The sequence below is a fragment of the Balaenoptera borealis genome (genome assembly GCF_965194805.1).
Source record: "Balaenoptera borealis genome assembly, chromosome: 12".
Classification (NCBI taxonomy): domain Eukaryota; kingdom Metazoa; phylum Chordata; class Mammalia; order Artiodactyla; family Balaenopteridae; genus Balaenoptera; species Balaenoptera borealis.
This window is the reverse complement of record NC_138869.1, coordinates 84,122,408-84,142,174: the sequence shown is the minus strand read 5'-3', so window position 1 is coordinate 84,142,174 and position 19,767 is coordinate 84,122,408. Positions and strand designations below refer to the sequence as shown.

The 19,767-nt window shown below is 44.2% G+C and overlaps 1 protein-coding gene across 5 annotated transcripts in view; it reads right to left on the bottom strand.

The window, feature by feature from the left end:
* PAQR8 (progestin and adipoQ receptor family member 8) overlaps positions 1 to 19,767 on the bottom strand; it is a 104,229-nt gene that overhangs the window by 30,886 nt on the left and 53,576 nt on the right. For all 5 annotated transcript variants that reach the window (XM_082346273.1, XM_082346277.1, XM_082346276.1 and 2 more), the window contains 2 exons: positions 16,529 to 16,701; positions 9,657 to 10,595 (listed from right to left, as the gene is read on the bottom strand). The gene's annotated coding sequence lies outside the window, so the exon portion shown is untranslated. The remainder of the gene's footprint in view (positions 1 to 9,656; positions 10,596 to 16,528; positions 16,702 to 19,767) is intronic.

The window sequence follows — 19,767 nt, the reverse complement described above, 5'->3', positions numbered from 1 at the left end:
TTAAATCAATAACCCTAGCTCTGATCTCCTTTAGGTTCTTACAGCCCCTGGAACCAGCTCAGCCTGGAAAGAGGGGAGAGCTCGGTTCTTCTCTGGGTGTGTTCGTCTCGAAATCTTGAAGTCTCCAATTACCTCTTTCATAGACTAATATTTATTATAATTATTATTAATTCACTCATTCAACAAGCCCTGCTCTGCTATAGTATGGAGTCTTCGTCACATAAGAGAACAGGGTCAGTTTATTAGCGATCTAGATGGCTTGGAGCTTGTACCCTTCCAGACACGCTGAGGACGAAAGACTTCCCTAAGCCCCAGGCTTAACTCAACCTGATCGTCCAACCCAGGTGACTTCCAGCAGAGGGCGGTTCCCCACCTTTGGGGAAGTGGGGTTCTGAATGTCATGTGGGATAACATGAGGTCTTTTTTTTCTTCTTTAATTAATTATTTTTTAAACATCTTTATTGGAGTATAATTGCTTTACAATGGTGTGTTAGTTTCTGCTTTATAACAAAGTGAATCAGCTATACATATACATATATCCCCATAACATGAGGTCTTATTCTTCCACTCTAAGCTCCTGAGTACAGCCAACCAGCACCTTCTACTTACACATGGCCTGAGCTTCGCTTCAGCTCTGTGCACAGGTATGAGAAAGCCTTGAGGAATCCTTTCCCCACCTACCTCTGAAGCAAAACATCCTCCCTACAACTCAACTCCAAACTGTCACCGCTGTAGGGGCGGGGACTGCATTTGGGTTCAACGTTCCATCTTTACCCCGTGTTCAGCATAGACCCTGGCCCTGGTAAGCCCTTAATACTGATGAATGAATGAACAAACAAACGAATGAACAAGATATCCTTTGCTTCTCAGACCACTTCCCAGAAGTCCATCAAATCTCACTCCACAGGGTTACTGTTCAGGTTCCTTCTCAGCCAGGACTACCCAGGCCACACATAAGGTTGGCACTCCTAACCCCCAGGCTGCTCAAGGGTCAACTGTACATTTCCTGACATCAGTAGATGTTCAGTCAATAGTTATTATTTTGATGTACCATTTGAAGTTGCATCAAGTTCATGCTCCATCTACATCAGAAGAGACAGAAAGGTGTGGTGGATGGAGCCCTGTAGCAGTAATCGGAAGCTACTCAGCCTGGGTTTGAGTCCCTGTTTTTGCCCTTTTCTCATTGTGACTTTGACAAATTTCTTACCATCTCCAGCCCCAAGTTTCCTTCATGTGTAAAAAAAAAAATCAATATGATACCTGCCTTCCATGCCTCACAGGGTGGTTGCAAAAGTTGTATCTGACAAGGTATATAAAAGCACTTTGAAAACTGTCCAGCAGGACTTCCCTGAAGGCACAGTGTTTGAGAATCCACTTGCCAATGCAGCGGTCACGGGTTAGAGCCCTGGTCTGGGAAGATCCCACATGCCGCGGAGCAACTAAGCCCGTGTGCCACAACTACTGAGCCTGAGCTCTAAAGCCTGCGAGCCACAACTACTGAGCCCACGTGCCACAACTACTGAGGCCCACACGCCTAGAGCTGGTGCTCCAAAACAAGAGAAGCCACGGCAATGAGAAGCTCGCACACCGCGATGAAGGGTAGCCCCGCGCTCGCCGCAACTAGAGAAAGCCTGCATGCAGCAACGAAGACCCAACGCAGCCATAAATAAATAAATAAATAAAACAAAAACAAAAACAAAAGCCTGTCCAGCAGATGCATGCACAGAAATATTGAAAGAGGTAAATTTGTCAATATTAATTAAATACCTCTAAGGCTCTAAAGCAAAGTTTTCCAAACTTTTTTGACTGCAACCCATTAGAAGGGACATATTTTACATCACAAGCAAGTATACATTCATCACTAAAACAAAAGCTTAACAAAACAATACTTATGTTACTCTCACATTTTTAATTTGGTTCTCTCCTTTACACTTTTCTTTTCTTTCTTTCTTTTTATCCTTAAATGCAGGTCATTAATTTCACAAGGCATGGTCCTGACTCTCAACTCTCACTGGGTATCAGAATCATCTAAGGAGCATCTTAAAACATCTGATGCCCAGGCCCTGCCCACTGAGATTTTGAATCAACCGTCTGGGGTGGGGCCCAGGCATCTGCATTCTTAGAAAGCCCCAGGTGATTCTATTGTACAGCCAGGACTGAGAACCACAGAACTGATGGTTTCTAGCTCACAGCTGAAAAACCACTGCATTATTTACATGTGGGTCTGCTAAACACTTTGGAATGTCATCCCACCCCCACCCTGCTGAGACTCCCCTGGTTACTCTGAATGGACCACCCACTCCTCTGGCTCAGAGTGCAACAGAAAAACACAGCAAAGCAGTAAAGTCAAAGCGGAGCCTGGGCTTTATGGGCGGCCTCCTTTCTCCTCCCAGATGGCTGGGGAGCCCCATGCAAAGCAAAAACTGCAGCAGATTTGGAGTATTTTGTTAAAACTGAAGGGACCCCTCCAAAAACTTTTTGCTTGAGTAGGAGGGGCTAAGGAAAAGTAAAGAGAAACTGCCAGACACCTGGCCTGCTCACACAGCAGAGGAAGCTCTGACCATACAGAGACAGGGGTCCGAGTAGAGCCTAGAAGACAATCTGGGGGTGTGTGGGTAGGGCTTCCCCACCTGACCTTCTCCTCCTTCCAAGTGTGGCTTGGAGGAAACCGAAAGCTGCTCCAGCCTCAGCTCATCTTTCCCCTCCACAAGAAAGGTCTGGGGCGTTGCCCTGCTCACCTGGTTGGAGTGATCTGCAGCCCACTGCCAGCAGAACCAGGGCAGAACCTAGGCCAGAATGCAGAAGGAACCACAGACACCAGGGGCCCTACTCTTGGACACATGAATGGAATCAAGAAACCTGACTCGGGGTTTCCCTGGTGGCGCAGGGGTTAAGAAGCCTCCTGCCAATGCAGGGGACACGGGTTCGATCCCTGGTCCGGGAAGATACCACATGCCGCGGAGCAACTAAGCCCGTGTGCCACAACTACTGAGCCTGCACTCTAGAGCCCACGAGCCACAACTACTGAGCCCACGTGCCACAACTACTGAAGCCCGCGCAACTAGAGCCTGTGCTCCACAACAAGAGAAGCCACTGCAATGAGAAGCCGGCGCACCGCAACGAAGAGTAACCCCCGCTAACTGCAACTAGAGAAAGCCCGTGCGCAGCAACAAAGACCCAACACAGCCAAAACTGAATAAATAAATTTATTAAAAGAGAAAAATGAAACCTGACTGGGTTCTGTACACAATGGGTTCAAAAGCCAAAGCTGTCTATTTAAAGCATAGTCCCTGGATTTACCAACCAGACATAATACTAAGAGTTACCATTTACAGGGCACCTCTGTGAGCTAAGTACTTTATTTACACTATCTCATCTAATTCCACAATAGCACTTCAGACTTGCATTTTATAGACACTCAGGTTAAGGAACTCACCCAGGGTTGTTCCAGGATGCTAACAGGTTGGTCCCCACTCCAGGTCCCTTGCTATAGTCCAGGGTCTCTCAGCGCTACTGACATTTGGGGCTGGAAAATTCTTTGTTGTAAGGGGATGTCCTGTGCATTATACTATACCTAGCAGAATCTACCCATTAGAGGCCAGTAACATCTCTCCTCTTCCCAGCTGTGAAAATCAAAAACATCTCCAGACATTGCCAAATGTCCTGGTGGGTTGGGGGGCAGGGGGATGCAAAAACACAGCCCCTACTCCTTATTAAGAACCACTGCTCTAGTCTAAACCACGCTGCTGTATTGTTTTCTGGGTGTAAACCACCATTCAGAAGAGAGATAGAGCAAGGGCCAAACACCGCTATGTAGGTGATAATCAGAACACTCCGGGAAAGTATGGAACAACAATAATAGCCCCCTATCCTATGGTTATACAGTGATCCCTCAGTATCTGTGGGGGATTGGTTCCAGGACCCTCCTCAGATACCAAAATCTGTGGAGGCTCAAGTCTATTATATACAATGGCATAGTATTTGCATGTAACCTACCCACATTCTCCCATATACTTTAAAACATCTCTAGATTACTTATAACACCTAATACAATGAAAAGGTTATGAAAATAATTGTAAATACAATGTAGATGCTATGTAAAGTAAATGCTATGTAAGTAGTTGCCTGCGCATGGCAAATTCAAGTTTTGTTTTTTGGAATTTTCTGGAATTTTTTTCCTAAATATTTTCTGATGTTTATTTCAAGTCACAGTTTAAGGCAAGACAAAATTTTAAACATGAAATTTTTCTCTGCCCTTTGGCCTCCTCCCTCCCCTTTACCACTCATTGTGAATCTGCATTATGCATTAACCAGACTCCCCAGTGGCAGAAACACCTGTTCAAACATAAAGATCAATTGTTCTTCTGACTGCCATGTAACTCCTTAGAAGATAACATTCCTTTGTCAATCCTTAAGGGGTCATAATAACACATCCTCACCTTATACCTGCAGACATCTTTGGTGAGCTTTATGTACAATACCAATATATCATTTCCCTTAAAGATAGCGATTAATGCAGAACAGACTGATGAGATGACCTGGGGAGATACTGGGCCACACCTAATGGAAGCTCTTCACTTAAATACTTGCTTATGACCTTATTAATGCTACTAGCTATATTACTTGTATTCTGCCTATTGTACAGGATTATTGTTCCTTGCATGACCAGATGTGTGACTGAGCTTCCAATAAAATTAATGATGATTAGTCGACTTGAAACAACTGATCAAAGATATAGTTCTACAAAATCAATTATTATAATAGTGTAACTCTAGATGTGGGAAGAAGCAACAAGAGGGAACCATTTCCTGGACCATAACGGAATATAAGACAGGTGATCCAGAGGCTTTTGGCTACTGTTAACAGGGCCTAGTCCAGTAATAGCACATTGAGTGGCTTATCAATCAAATCCTCGCCTGACCTGGGAATGAGCATTCCTAGCGCTGTGGGACAAAATGGTCATGAAATGCCTCCCAAACCTTGACTGAAATTAAGACTAAAAGGGAAGGGATTGTAAGACGAAAAATATTGCCACCATCCATTTCTACAAGGAACAAGTCATTGGCCACTGCAGTCGCTGACCTATGTAGTACCCCATGAGAGGGATTCAGGGCAAAGATCAGGATGAGGCATTTTGTGCTGCAGGAAAACTAACAGAACTGGCCCTCAGGTAGTTAGATATCTTCAGGAGAAAATTTTATGAATCCAGTTTTTTGCATCTTCCCATACTTACAGGAGCACTAAAACCATTAACTAAGGTATCTGTTCCTCACAAATAGCAGTCACCTCTACCAAGATGCATGCTTGACTGCACGTACTCCCTCCTCCAAAATCACATCTGTACTAGCCTCCCCCTTTACCTCTTCAGAACAGCCCTCAGAGCTCTCTGAGACACTGTCTCCTGGGTTAAAATCCTCAGGTTGGCTCAAATAAAATTTTCCATTTCTTTCTCGGATTGACTATGGATTAATTTTTTTTTAACATCTTTATTGGAGTATAATTGCTTTACAATGGTGTGTTAGTTTCTGCTTTATAACAAAGTGAATCAGCTTACATATACATATATCCCCGACTATGGATTAATTTTTTTGTTGACATTTCCATCCACAGTTGGTTGAATCTGAGGATGCAGAGCGGCACCCCCCCCATCCAGCCCCCACAGGGAAGGCAGACTGTGTATCACTTTACAATACACTAAATACTTTTAGAGCCCTTATCTCCTTTTATGGCATCTGAGTGCACACCAGGATCTAATCCACGTCAAAAAATATGAACACTATCGAGAGATCTATATATTTAACCTTCTCCAAGAAACTGAGGGAAATGAACATGCAGTGAAATCCATATTAATCCTTAGCCCTATAAGCCATTAGGTGAAAAAAAACTCTTGCCAATGCATTGTCCTAAGAGAGCACATTATGTGAACTTCTGGAGGAAGAAATCTGTTTCTTATACCTCTGTCTCCTGAGCAAACTTCGCTGAAACACAGAGAACTCTCACTAAATGTCGAACATTTCATGAAACCTCTATTTCATAGTAACCCCGAACCATCTGATTAAAAATTAAGATAAAATTATTTGTATGCAAATATTTTTAATAAAATTCATTCATTCATAAATCTGCAAAAAATTAAAGTCAATATTTATGGAAGAGCTGAGAACATAGTGCCAGGTTCTTCCTCCCTATCATTTAAAAAAAAGCAAAACAAAACTCCAGTTTAACTGAAACAAATGTTCCCGAGAATCATCCCTTTCAGTATATGCCAAGAAAACTATAGCTATGTCGTTAGAATAATATTTTATTGGATCAAGGGAAAAAATTATAGGAGAAGCTTTTAAACAATTTTCCTTCAGCTTTTGACCAAACTCTTATACCTAACACACAATCCAAACAGGACTGTTCGTTTTTTTAAAATATCAGAATTCAAAATAAAGTAGCTAGCTCTGGTTGCAGTTAAGGTGACTCTTTAAAAACTCCTGAGAGGCCAGGAGAGTAAAAACCAGGTGTTCTCATTGACATGTTCATTTGCAAAGCCCAGCCAAAGGGAATGGCATTACTTGGAAACGATAAATTTCTACATGGCTTAAAAGGAATTTTAATACAAAACTATCCATAAGCACTATTAATAACAAGCAAGACTTTATGGAGCACTGATTATGTATGGGACACTGACCTCAGGGTTCTATATGCATAATCTTATTTCATCTTCATCACAGGCCCATGAGGTACCTACTCATTATATCTTCATTTTAGGGTAGAAAAACGGAGGCCAAAAGAGATGAATAACTTGTCCAAGATCACAGCTAAATCAAGATTCAAGCCATGGCTATATGAAGCTTTGGATTAACAACCTGAAAAAAACTTGGGAATTTATGGAACCAATGGCAGAAAAGGGATATGTTAATTTTTCACGCTGTGTGCTATGGAATCCCAAAACTGAAAAGGCTTTTCAGAAATCATTCTCTTCCCCTTGATTCTATATAGATTCTTTCACATAAAAACTCAAGTACCAGGCATTAATGACCCATGAGGTAAGTGACTTTCTGACTACATTTTTTTCTGAAAAAACAAGTCTTTTGTTCATCTTGCTTTAATGCAAAGGGATGGAAACTGCCTGGTAAAGAATACATGGAAGGGGAAAAAAAAAAGGCTTATTTTCTCCACCCAGTAAGCCATAAGGTACAGCAAGGTACTATAGGGCCAGTTTTTTACACACATACCAGAGCACAAACATCCAAATGAAGGTTGCATTTCAAAGCAACTACTTTACAGTCCTAAACACATACATATACTCTTTACTGGATGACCCCTGTAGACCTGCTAGTCCTTCAAGAAGACTTTCATTACCTTAATGGACATACTTCCTATTACAACCTCGATTCTCCACCACAGCTGGCTCCACACAGTGTTTGGCTGTTTCCCAGCTTCAGAAGGTTTGCCATCACAGAGGCAATTCAGTCAACGTGTTGCCAGCTCTGAAGGCAACTCCAAAGCAGGAGCTCCAAAGTTATTCTCAGCAATGACAGCATCACTAGAATTAGTACACAGCTGGCCAAGCCAAGGCTTCTGAAGGGGAGAAACATGCATTTATTTGAATGTATAAATACTGGCGTATTTATCCTAACATCTGGATAAAGAATTGGAAGAATCAGCTAGCTCTACGTCCAAGTGGATAAATATGCTAACGCAATAATAATAATGCAGATTTTGGTTCAAGGTTCTGACCACCCCCTGGTGAAAAAAAAAGAAAAGCTTGTCCTGAAATGATACCTGTGAAATGAATAGATCACTCTTCCATTAACTTGCATAATTACTGAAGAGCTTTCCTTTTCATGAAGGGGAAAAAAAAAAAAGGCCCAACATATGCTAGTTGCCAAAAATCTTTGGTCCTCCCAGGAAGCTCAAATCTCAGTGTGCATCAGAAGATGGACCTATAACTACAGCAGAAAAGAAAGGGAGTGGGAGGCATCTCTCACCCACTGCCCCTTAAAGCCCAGGAACCTTCTAAGGGAGAAATCCACTTAACAGGATTCCCAGGGCCCTGGGTCTTCCAGAATTAGCTGTTATATCAAATAATTAAACTAATTACAACACATAATTAACCATACAGGATATGTTAATATAAGATGTCAATATTATTTAACTAATTAAAGGGAGCCAGGCACCCAAGACAAACAACAGAAAAAAACAAACCAGACAGGGTACGAGTCGTTTGTTTATCTTCAGAAAGACTCTAGAATGCCCATCCACTGAGGTCCTAAGCCGCCTAGTGCCCTGCCGGGTGACCTGTTCAAGGGTGCAGCAGCTCAGGGGTGGGTATAGGCTGTGCACATCCTAAGAGGGCAGTCAAGGGCAGTCCACCTTCCATGCAGGTAACTCCTATTAACTCCAGTAAAGGGAGCCCTCGCCAAAAGAAACAATCCAAAACTGCACAACACTCCTCGAGTTTACTCGGCTGTGGAATGCAATGCATTTGCGGGCGGTTCGGGTGTGTATGTGTGCATGAGAGCGCCTTCCTGATTTTCCTCCAGTTTTTACTCAGAAACAGCCTCTCAGAAGTACAGGAGAGGGGGCAGCAAGTAGCACGTGTGCATCTAAAAATTACACACACACACGTAGAGCTTACCTGTACATTTGAAAACTCACTCCAGAACTATTCTTTTAAGCCCATACTCTTCTCATCGGATCCCTGGGCAAAATCACTTCTAACCCAGCTCAGAAATACGAGATGCAACCAAAAGCCTGTCCGGCCCGCGGGTCTCCCTTTTGTGAGTCTGTGCCTGAGGGCCCACAGATGCACAGGGCGCTGCGGTGCCCGCGTGGGGTCAGCGAGGTTCGCCCCTCCCTGGTCCCCCCGCCCAAGGTCCCAACACTCCCCGAGCTCGCTTGGTGCGGGGTCCCAACCTGCCCCCGTCTGGGGTGGCCCGTCTTGCTCTCTCGAGTGGGTGCCCTCTCGAGATTGCCATGACCCCATTCCACCGAGGAGGTTGCGTCCCCTAGGCCGAGATGTTCCCTGAGTCCCTGACGCACCCCTCAGCCCGCCACCTTGGACCCCCGCCGCGGCGTTCCGGCCCTCCAATCCCCTATCCTCCAGAACAGAACCCCAGGCTGCCCGCACGACTCCGCTTCCCGCGCCCGCCCTCTCGGAGAAGCCCCCTCCATCTTTCCCCAGAGAAGCCACTCGCCTCGCCCCACCCTACGCTTTCCGGGGCTCCCCTCCCTCGGGCTCCCCTCCCGCCCCGCCTGCCTCGGGCTTCCTCTCTCCGCACTCCCTTCCCGGGTTCTGCTCCCCTCCGCCCGGAGGAGGGCGCCCCAAGAATGCCGACAGGGCACCCCTCATTCCGCACTCCTCCGGACCTCTCCAACGTCAGGATCCTGACCGCTCAGTCCTCCAGGCTCGGGCTTCGGGACACCCCAACTTCGCCTTCCTGACCCGCCGCCTCGCCCTCAGGGCTCCCGGACTCCCCAACCCCGGGGCACTGACTCCCCGCCCCCGGGCTCGGGTTTCTCCACATCGCGACGCTCCTCCGGGCTGGGGTCTGGGGCTCCCCAACGTCTCGAGCCTGACATCCCCGAGCTTGAGCCCGGGGTCTCCCCAACAGCCCGGTCCTGACGCGCCTCCCGCCCCGCTCCGCGCCGCCCGCCCCGGGACTCACCGGCAGCGGCGGCCGAGCCCGTGCACGCAGCCCAGCCCGCACTCCCGGCCCGGGGTCCCGGCTCCCAGCTTCCTGCAGGCGGCAGAGACTGAGGCCGGCGCTTCTCAGTGGAGCAGCAGGGAAGAGGGGACCGCGGGGGGCGGGCTCCGCCCGGCTCCGCCCCTTCCCGACCCGGGGGCGGGATGCGCACACCCGCGCGGCCACAGCCGCCGCGGTTGCCGCCGGCGAGGAAGTTGACTTACGCCTCTTCCTTCCAGCCCGGTGTTAGGTCCGCACAGCCCCCTTTCGGCGGCTAAAAGCCCAAGGGGACGGGAGAAACAGAGAAGAGTCTACCGCTGCCCTGTTCTTTCCAAGACCCACCCCAGGGGGGCACTGCCGAAGTCTTTCGGGCTGGGGAACAAACAACAAACTTCATCTTTTATCCTAAGACTGAATTCAATCTACTCTCACCACCCGAATCTGCACATTAAGGGTCATTCTGCCTGTGAAATCACGTTTTGACACACCCAGGAGGGCTATTGCAGACACACTTTCACACCCCTGAGATACACCCTCGAAGGACTTATGCACCACAGGAACACACCTCTTATACTGACATGCTAGCACCCACTTCTATACTCCTGTCTCTTCTAGCGGGTACCGATAACAGTGACCTACTTACACAAGGAGGGGCGGGGTGGTCAGGAGAGGAAATTCCACATTTGGTCCCAGATTTGTCCTCCCCACCCACAGTGCTGTCCATATTTTACCATAAGAAAAATACACTTAAGATATAGGAGCATCGGTACTTCCCTGGCGGTCCAGGAGTTAAGACTCCGCACTTCCACTGCAGGGCGCTCGGGTTTGATCCCTGGTCGGGGAATTAAGATCCCGCCTGCTGGCGCCACGTCAATTAACAAATCAAATTGGCTTTGCTGTTAAAAAAGCAGTCTTCATTATCTGGAAAAAAAGAGAAGCCCATCAGATCCTGGGAGGATGGTCCACACCAGCGCTATTCTAAGAGATTCATTTAATTCATTTCATGACTCTGCTGAGACAGGCAGGCCCAACTCTTGTCTGTTGAAACCTGGCACTTTTCCATTATATACTGTATGAAATCACTCATACGTGGAATCTAAAAAATAATACAAACAAATGTATATGCAAAACAGAAACAGACTCACAGGTATAGAAAACAAACTTGTTACTGAAGAGGAGGAACAAGATAGGCCTATGGGATTAAGAGATTCAAAATACTGTGTATAAAATAGATAAGCAACGAGCATATACTGTATAGCACAAGGAATTATAGCCATTATCTTGTAATAACTTAGAATATATTCTTCAAAAATACTGCATCACTATGCTGTACACCTGAAACTAATGTAATACTGTAAATCAACTATACTTCAATTTAAAAAATTGAGATTGGGCTTCCCCGGTGGCTCAGCGGTTAAGAATCCGCTTGCCAATGCAGGGGACACGGGTTTGGAGCCCTGGTCGGGGAAGATCCCACATGCCACGGAGCAACTAAGCCAGTGTGCCACAACTACTGAGGCCACGTGCCACAACTACTGAAGCCCACCCGCCTAGAGCCCGTGCTCCACAACAAGAGAAGCCACTGCATTGAGAAGCTCGCGCACCGCAAGGAAGAGTAGCCCCCGCTCGCCACAACTAGAGAAAGCCTGCACGCAGGAACGAAGACCCAACACAGCCAAAAATAAATAAATTAATTAATTTTAAAAAAAGGTAACTATCCTTTAAAAAAAATAAAAATAAAAAATTGAGATCAAGCCAAAAAGTAACAATAAAAATAAAATTTGCTTTGCTAAATACACATAACAAAATTTAAAACATTTTAATTGTGGTAAAATATGCATAATATAAAATTAACCACCTTAACCATTTTAAAAAATATACCGTTCAGTAGCGTTAAGTACTTTCACATCCTTCATGCCTTTTAAATCTACTTGGATCTCATACTGGCCCCTTTCATTTCCTACTCTGAGATGATGGCCCACTTTGGTAACTCTGGAAAAAAGAGTGACCTTATTATTATTTTTGAGTCATTATAAGAGGCTCTTGGATCTTTCATAAAAGGGATGACATAAAATTCATATTTTAAGCCAAGAAAACTTTAAGCATAAACCTTCTTCTCTGTCCTTTGGCCTCCTCCCTCCCCTCTACCATTCATTGTGCATCTGCATTCTGCATTAGCTAGACTCCCCAGTGGCAGAAATACCTGCTCAACCATAAATGTCAGTTGTTCTTTGGATGCCAGCCACGTAACTCCTTAGAAGATAACATTCCTTTGTCAATCCTTAAGGGGTCACAATGACCCACCACTCACCTTGTACCTGCAGACGTCTTTAGTGAACTTTACATACAATAACAATATGTCATTTCCCTTAAAGACAGCTATTGATGCAGATCAGACTGGCAGACTGGTCAGACGACCTGGGGAGATACTGAGCCACACCTAATGGAAGCTCTTCACTTAAATACTTATGACCTTGTTAACGTTACTAGCTATATTACTTGTATTCTGCCTATTGTACAGGATTATTGTTTCTTGCATGACCAAATGTGTGACCGAGCCTCCAATAAAATTAATGATGATTAGTCGACTTGAAACTACTGATCAAAGATATAGTTCTACAAAATCAATGATTATAATAGAGTAACTCTAGATCTGGGAAGAAGCAACAAGAGGGAACCATTTCCTGGACCATAACGGAATATAAGACAGGTGATCCAGAGGCTTTTGGCTACTGTTAACAGGGCCTAGTCCAGTAATAGCACATTGAGTGGCTTATCAACCAAATCCTCGCCTGACCTGGGAATGAGCATCCCTAGCGCTGTGGGACAAAGTGGTCACGAAATGCCTCCTAAACCTTGGTCAAAATTAAGACTAAAAGGGAAGGGAGTGTAAGACGAAGAATGTTGCCCACCATCCATTTCTACAAGGAACAAGTCATTGGCCACTGCAGTCGCTGACCTATGCAGAACACCCTGAAAGGAATTCAGGGCGAAGATCAGGATGAGGCATTTTGTGCTGAGGGAAAACTGACAGAACTGGCCCTCAGGTAGTTAGATATTTTCAGGAGAAAATTTTATGAATCCAGTTTTTTGCATCTTCCCATACTTAGAGGAGCACTAAAACCATTAACTAAGATATGTGTTCCTTGCGAACAGCAGTCATCTCTACCAAGATTCGTGCTTGATTGCACGTACCCCCTTCTCCAAAATCACATCTATACTGGCCTCCCCCTTACCTCTTCAGAATAGTCCTCAGAGCTCTCTGAGAGACTGTCCCCTGGGTTATAATCCTCAGGTTGGCTCAAATAAAATTTTCCATTTCTTTTTTAGATTAATTATTGATTAATTTTTTTTTTTATCCACAAAAGACAGAATAGCCTCTAGTACATAGAAATTCATAGCTAATGTCCCTCTATGCAACACTCTCATATGGCAACAAAATTTTGACTTGTGGTTTTTCAAAAGCTGGAAAGAGGCAAGATCTTGGATTGCAGTGTTTCCTCTAAAAGAAGAATGCTAAACTCTTACTGCAATCCACATTCTATCAGACACAGTGCCCTTTCAGATTGCTCTTGAAAGCCACAGAACAGGCATATGCAACATGATTAAATACTAGATATGCGGGCTTCCCTGGTGGCGCAGTGGTTGAGAATCCGCCTGCCAATGCAGGGGACACGGGTTCGAGCCCTGGTCTGGGAGGATCCCACATGCCGCGGAGCAGCTGGGCCCGTGAGCCACAACTACTGAGCCTGCGCATCTGGAGCCTGTGCCCCGCAACAAGAGAGGCCGCGACAGTGAAGAGGCCCGCGCACCGCGATGAAGAGTGGCCCCCGCTTGCCACAACTAGAGAAAGCCCTCGCAGAGAAACGAAGACCCAACACAGCCAAAAAAAAAAAAAAAAAAAAAAAAAAAAAAAAAAAAAAACTAGATATGCAAGACTAAGGGGCTATTTTTGTCCCAAGCTCTAAGGAATTAATTTGGTCCATTTTATACTGTGTACATACCACACTGACAGTGTTTTTCTGTCATTTCTACTGTGTGTTTATATAGAATTGCTTCTCCAAGAAGTCCAAAGTGCAAGTGATGACATCATATCCCTAAACTTCATAATTTTATGTAAAGTAGGAAAGGGGTAAGAAATGTTAGCCTTACTGTAACATGGAGACATGGAAGTGTGATGTAGTTAAACCATCTGCCTGGAATGTCTGGTATACTCATTTATACTGGTCTATCCTAAAAGAAGACCAACTACAAGACCTACTTGTGAAAACTTACACAAGAAACAGAGCTGTTTAAAAGCCCTAGTTATTATTGTTTTCTTTTCACATCTAACAAAAGACTGAGGGCCACTGACTTCTTTGTGATGTTGGCAGAGAAAAAGAGAGGCACTTTGCGATGAGGTTAGAAGTGTGGTCTTGGAAGTGAGACCATTCTGAGTCTGAGGCCCAGCCCCACCACTTAGAGCCTTTGGTAAATTACTTAATCTTTCTGTGGTTCAGGCTCCTTATTTGTAAAATGGAAATAATCATAGCCACTTCATGCAGTTATTGCTAGAATTAAATGAAAGGCACACATTAGACACTCAGCATTGTGCCTATCACATAATAAGGGCTTGATAAATGTGGGTAAAAAGGCAATAGTTTCATGTAAGTGGTTGCTTATAGGATCCCCGATCCAATTCTACTTGAAGGAAAGATGTAGGGAATGGCATGGGAGGAACTGGGGAAACTTAAAGATCTATATTTTTAGCCTGTCAACTGAAATAAAAACAGATAATGTGAGTTTCAGTTTTATTTGGGGACTTACTGAGGACTATAGTACAGGAGACAGCCTCTCAGATAGCTCCAAGGAACTGTTCTGAAGAGGTCGGTGTCAATGTGATTTTGGCAAAGGGTATGTGCAATCAAGCACACATCTCGGAGAAAGGGCTGCTAGTCACGAGGAACAGGTATCTTAGTTAATGGTTTTAGTGCTTTTCTAAGTACAGTATGAGAAGATACAAGAATTTGAGTTCATAAAATTTTCTCCTGAAAACATCCAACTATCTGAGGACCCGTTCTGCCAGTTTTCCCAGAGCACAGAGTGCCCTGAATTCCTTTCAACTTGTACTGCATGGGTCAGTGACTGCAGTGGCTACTGACTTGATTTTTTTTTTTTTTTGGCCGTGATGGATGGCACGTGCGATCTTAGTCCCCCCACCAGGGACTGAACCCACGTTCCCTGCAGTGGAAGCACAGAGTTTTAACCACTGGACCGCCAGGGAAGTCCTGACTTGATTTTTGTAGAACTTGATGGTGACAAACACTCTTTAGCTGGCAAACCCTTAAGTCAAATCTATCTATTCCTTAACATTCCATCATCAGATAGCTGTCCATACTTAGCTTTTCTATTTATATTCCCTGCCATCTGGCCAACTGGGAAAGTGACCATGACACTAATTTCACCAGTTTCACACACAGGATGCTGATGAGCCATGGTTGAATCAGATTGAAAATGAAAATAACGATTTTCTTATATTGTGTGTCTATGTTATCTCATTTAATGGTGGAATGATAAGTTTCATTAAAGGCTAGCTTGATTTCATCTGGTGTGGTTCATTCCTTTTAATTTTTTCCCTTTTATTTCTTTTTCTTTTTTTTAAATAAATTTATTTATTTATTTTTGGCTGCATTGGGTCTCCTTTGCTGCACGCAGGCTTTCTCTAGTTGTGGTGAGCAAGGGCTACTCTTCGTTGCAGTGCATGGGCTTCTCACTGTGGTGGCTTCTCTTGTAGCAGAGCATGGGCTCTAGGTGCCCGGGATTCAGTAGTTGTGGCACGTGGGCTCAGTAGTTGTGGCACACGGGCTCTAGAGTGCAGGCTCAGTAGTTGTGGCACACGGGCTCAGTTGCTCCGCGGCATGTGGGATCTTCCTGGACCAGGGCTCGAACCCGTGTCGCTTGTATTGGTAGGCGAATCCTTAACCACTGTGCCACCAGGGAAACCCCTATTTTTTCCCTTTTATTTCTTAATAATAACTATTAATTAACAATTCTGGGAGCAAACCAATTAACACAGACAAGAGAGACAAGATGCAGAAATTGCTCCTGGGACCTCAGTAAACCTGAGCACGTTTGCGGTTGTGTGGCATTGCATCTGATCTCCCCTCTAGGTAACTAGTTCCTGGTTGAAGACTTACCAATGGCAAACTGAAAAAAATGAATGATAAAGTGACCAAACAGGAAACCTTCATATTATTAATAAAATAACATGAATTGCTAAATGCCAGCAACATTTGATGTGTACAAGGGTTAATTTTAACATTTGTTCCTAAATGAGACTTAAATTTAAGACATAGAGTATGTAATTGGATCAACTGGATCAATTGTAAATTACCATTTACAATTACAGTATGTGATTGTAAATGGTAATTTAAAGGCAAATAAACATGTGGATATTAAAATATGAGGCCTTTTCTTACTCTTCAGTAGAAATTTGCAACTAAAAAGCCTCAGAGTAAAAAGCCCCAATGGCTCCCCTCTTCAAAGGTCCTGAAAACTGTGTTTCTTCCATTCACTTTGCTCCTGATTCTTAATCATTATATCCTGGGGTAGGAGTGCGTGGGTGTAGGGGATGGGGAAAATCAGAAAAATTGAACTTCAAAGACTGATGTCAAAAGTTTTGAGAAGTAAATGTTTTTCAGTCTGCCCAACTCCAATTCAATCCAGACTGAGTTCTAAACGAAGATTTTGGAGGGAAATTTCTCAGATTTACTAAAGAAAGAAAGCCATGTGAATTTACCCAGGATGGAAAACTGAGGTTGAACCTTTGGACTTTGCCACTCCCTCGTTGGTGTGTTGCTAGGGGTGGTACATACCCTCTGATGGCTCATTTTGGTCAATCATCTGTCATCTAAATTAGGCCGATGAGCAAAGCCATGCACCATCCTCTGTTGAACAGCTGGGGCTCAGAATCCCCTGCAGTGGCAGTGTTCAGTCCATAGCTTTTTAGCTGATTTCTGTCTGGAGGACTTATCTTGGCTCTCAGTTCCTTTAAATAGGATGGAAAAATGAAAACGGCAATTTTGGACAAGAAGAGTAACAATTGCACTATTCATGCTTGATTCTGGTTTGGTTTCAGAGTTTTAATGATTTAAAAAAGAAAAAAAAAAGCATTTCATCAATTGACCAGTTTAATTCAGCTGGTGTTTACTGAGTCTCTTTTCACTGCTTAGGGGGGAGCTAGGGGGCAGAACTGGCCTGTCCAGATGAGACTGGGATGGGACAGATAAGTGTTGGAATCTTCTCCAGTTCATATTTATGCCTCTCTGAATGAGCTCAGGGACCTGGGTAATGAGACATAGCAACTTTTTTTTTTTTTGAGACATAGCATCCCGAGCTGACTTCTCTTACATCGTTACATCATTTTGTAATTCCCCATTTACTTCTTTAGCTTCTCCATTGGACTGTAAGCTTCTAGAGAGCAAGGTTTATGTACATGCTATTAATTGCCAAATCCATGTGACCTAACACATAGTACACGCTGGAAAAATATTGTTGAATGAATGAACCAAATAACATGAATGCTTAGCATATTTGGAATTCAGTTAGACTAGGAGTCCACGATCATTTACTCCAGAACTCTTAGAGGATGTTAGAACAATCTAGAAATGGACTAGAAAGGGATGTGTCCTAGGCGTGGAAATGACGACAAGAAAAAGTAATTGAGGTGAAATGCTTTCCCATCTGGGAGAAGGGGAGAGAGAAGGACAAATAATGAACAGGGTTGATTCTGGGTCCCTAGTAGGATGTGCTGCAGAAAAGACCACTCAATTTTTTTTTTTTTTTAAGTGACGAATTGAACTGAAGTAAACTGAGTTGTAGGCATGCAGCCTACAGAAGGGGCATCCAGAAGAGTTCCAGCTAAAGCAAAAATCTCCTTCGTCGACCTCCCAATTAAGTTGAATTTCTCTATTTCTCTGATTACCCTTCCCACCAACCTGGGATCCTTCAGCTCTGAGGACAACAGGGAGGAACCTGAAAGCCACTCATGTGTGGGACCCAACTTCACTAGGTCTTTCTCCCCAAATGTTCCTGAGAGACTCCAAGAATGATGTGACAGCCTGGGGGTCTGTACCAGAGCCTTAGAATCCTGGCAACGCCAACCAAAGTTTCTAGCAGGAAGCTTACAAGGCAAGTAGTCCCTAGGATAAGATATAACCACTGAGGGAGGCCTGACCAAATTAACTAGGGTCCGTGCATGAGATGGAATGCTGTACAGTCTTCAAAAATTGTAGGGGCTATATGGCACAGAGAAACACGCTCCTGCAGTTCTGTGGTTTAGTAAAACAAAGCAGGTTAGAGTGAAGTGTGATCCATTTTTTTTTCTTAATGTTTTTGAAATCCATTTATATTGTGGTTCTACTAAGAAGTGATCCAATTTTTAAAAAGACATATATGCGCTACAAAAAAAAAAAAGTGATATTCCCAGAAAACTTAATTTTCTTTTTTATAATTTTCAATATTTTTCAAAAATAGCCTTAATAAAATAAATACACAAATGAATGGCTGTTGTTCATTGTTCTGTACCTAAGTATAATTCTCATGGACTATAATTAAGTGTAGATTATTACAGGACAGAAATATAATAAAGTTAATTATAGCAATTGTAGGGTGCTTTGTGGGCACTGTGCTTCTGAGCTCATAACAACAACAAACGAGAATCTTTATTCTCTTTTTTTTTTTTTTTTTAAATATTTATTTTAAATTTATTTATTTAAATTTATTTATTTTTGGCTGTGTTGGGTCTTCGTTTCTGTGCAAGGGCCTTCTCTAGTTGCGGCGAGCGGGGGCCACTCTTCATCGCGGTGCGCGGGCCTCTCACTATTGCGGCCTCTCCCGTTGCGGAGCACAGGCTCCAGATGCGCAGGCTCAGTAATTGTGGCTCACGGGCCCAGTTGCTCCGCGGCATGTGGGATCTTCCCAGACCAGGGCTCGAACCCATGTCCCCTGCATTGGCAGGCAGATTCTCAACCACTGCGCCACCAGGGAAGCCCTCTCTTTTTAAAATAGTTGTTAAAAGAGGTAACCTGCTCAAGGCAGCAATGAACTGTGTCAGTCACTTCATCATCAGTGGTACCACAGGAGCAGGAGGCAGGGAGGTCAGCCTCAGCGAGCTCAGATTCTAGGAACCCGAGGTTCTTGGAGGGGACATGCGTGCAATAGGCAATGTGTCCCTTCTCTTCACAGCCACTAATGGGCATGATTGTCTCCTTTGACCTGCTCCTTTGGATCCCTTCCTTCCACATACCCTTTTAATGGTGCATTCAACACTTGTCCCTCTATTAAATCAGGGCTGGAGGACAACTGTGCCAGCTGATCCAATTTTATTGAGATTGAGTCCAGTAAACTTTGCAGCAAGATGAGGCTTGGCTGCTTTAAGTCTCCCCACCCCCCATCATTCTCTTCCCTCTCTCTCTCTTTTTCTCCCTATCTTCTGTTTAGATAAATCCAATTAGCCCTGACCCTTCTACACTTCTAACAAGGGGATCAGCAAATTGTTTAGGTGAGAAGGGAAGCTCCTTATTAGGATGCTGTGAGGATACTAAATAAGATTTAGTCTGGCGACAAAGGGATATGTGGCAATTATTCAATATGCAGTATTCTGTTCTTAATTCTTTCATCTCTTCAGAAACTATTTATTGAAAATGACCTAGATTGCTAAGAGCACTTTGCTAAGACCTAAAGATAAAGAGATGAACATGATACAACCCCTCAGCCTCAATCTAGTGGCAAGGACACACAAACAATTACAATACAGTGTTACAAGGGCTATAAGAGAGGCACACTGGATGTTATGGAAAAAGCAGAATAGGTGCTAGTCACATAGCTTTTTAGCGTTAAGAGGGTCAGCAAAAGCTCCAAGGTGAGCCATGAAGGATGAGGTCGAATAAGCAGATAAGATGGGAGGGAAGCATTCCAAGCTGAGGGAACAGCAGGTGTGAGAGCACAGAGGCACACAACAGCCCGGTTTACGGGGAATGGCGATGGCTAGAGTGTAGGCACATATGGGTGCAACCCCTGCTCACACCCCTCAATGGAAGGATGCGATGGTACC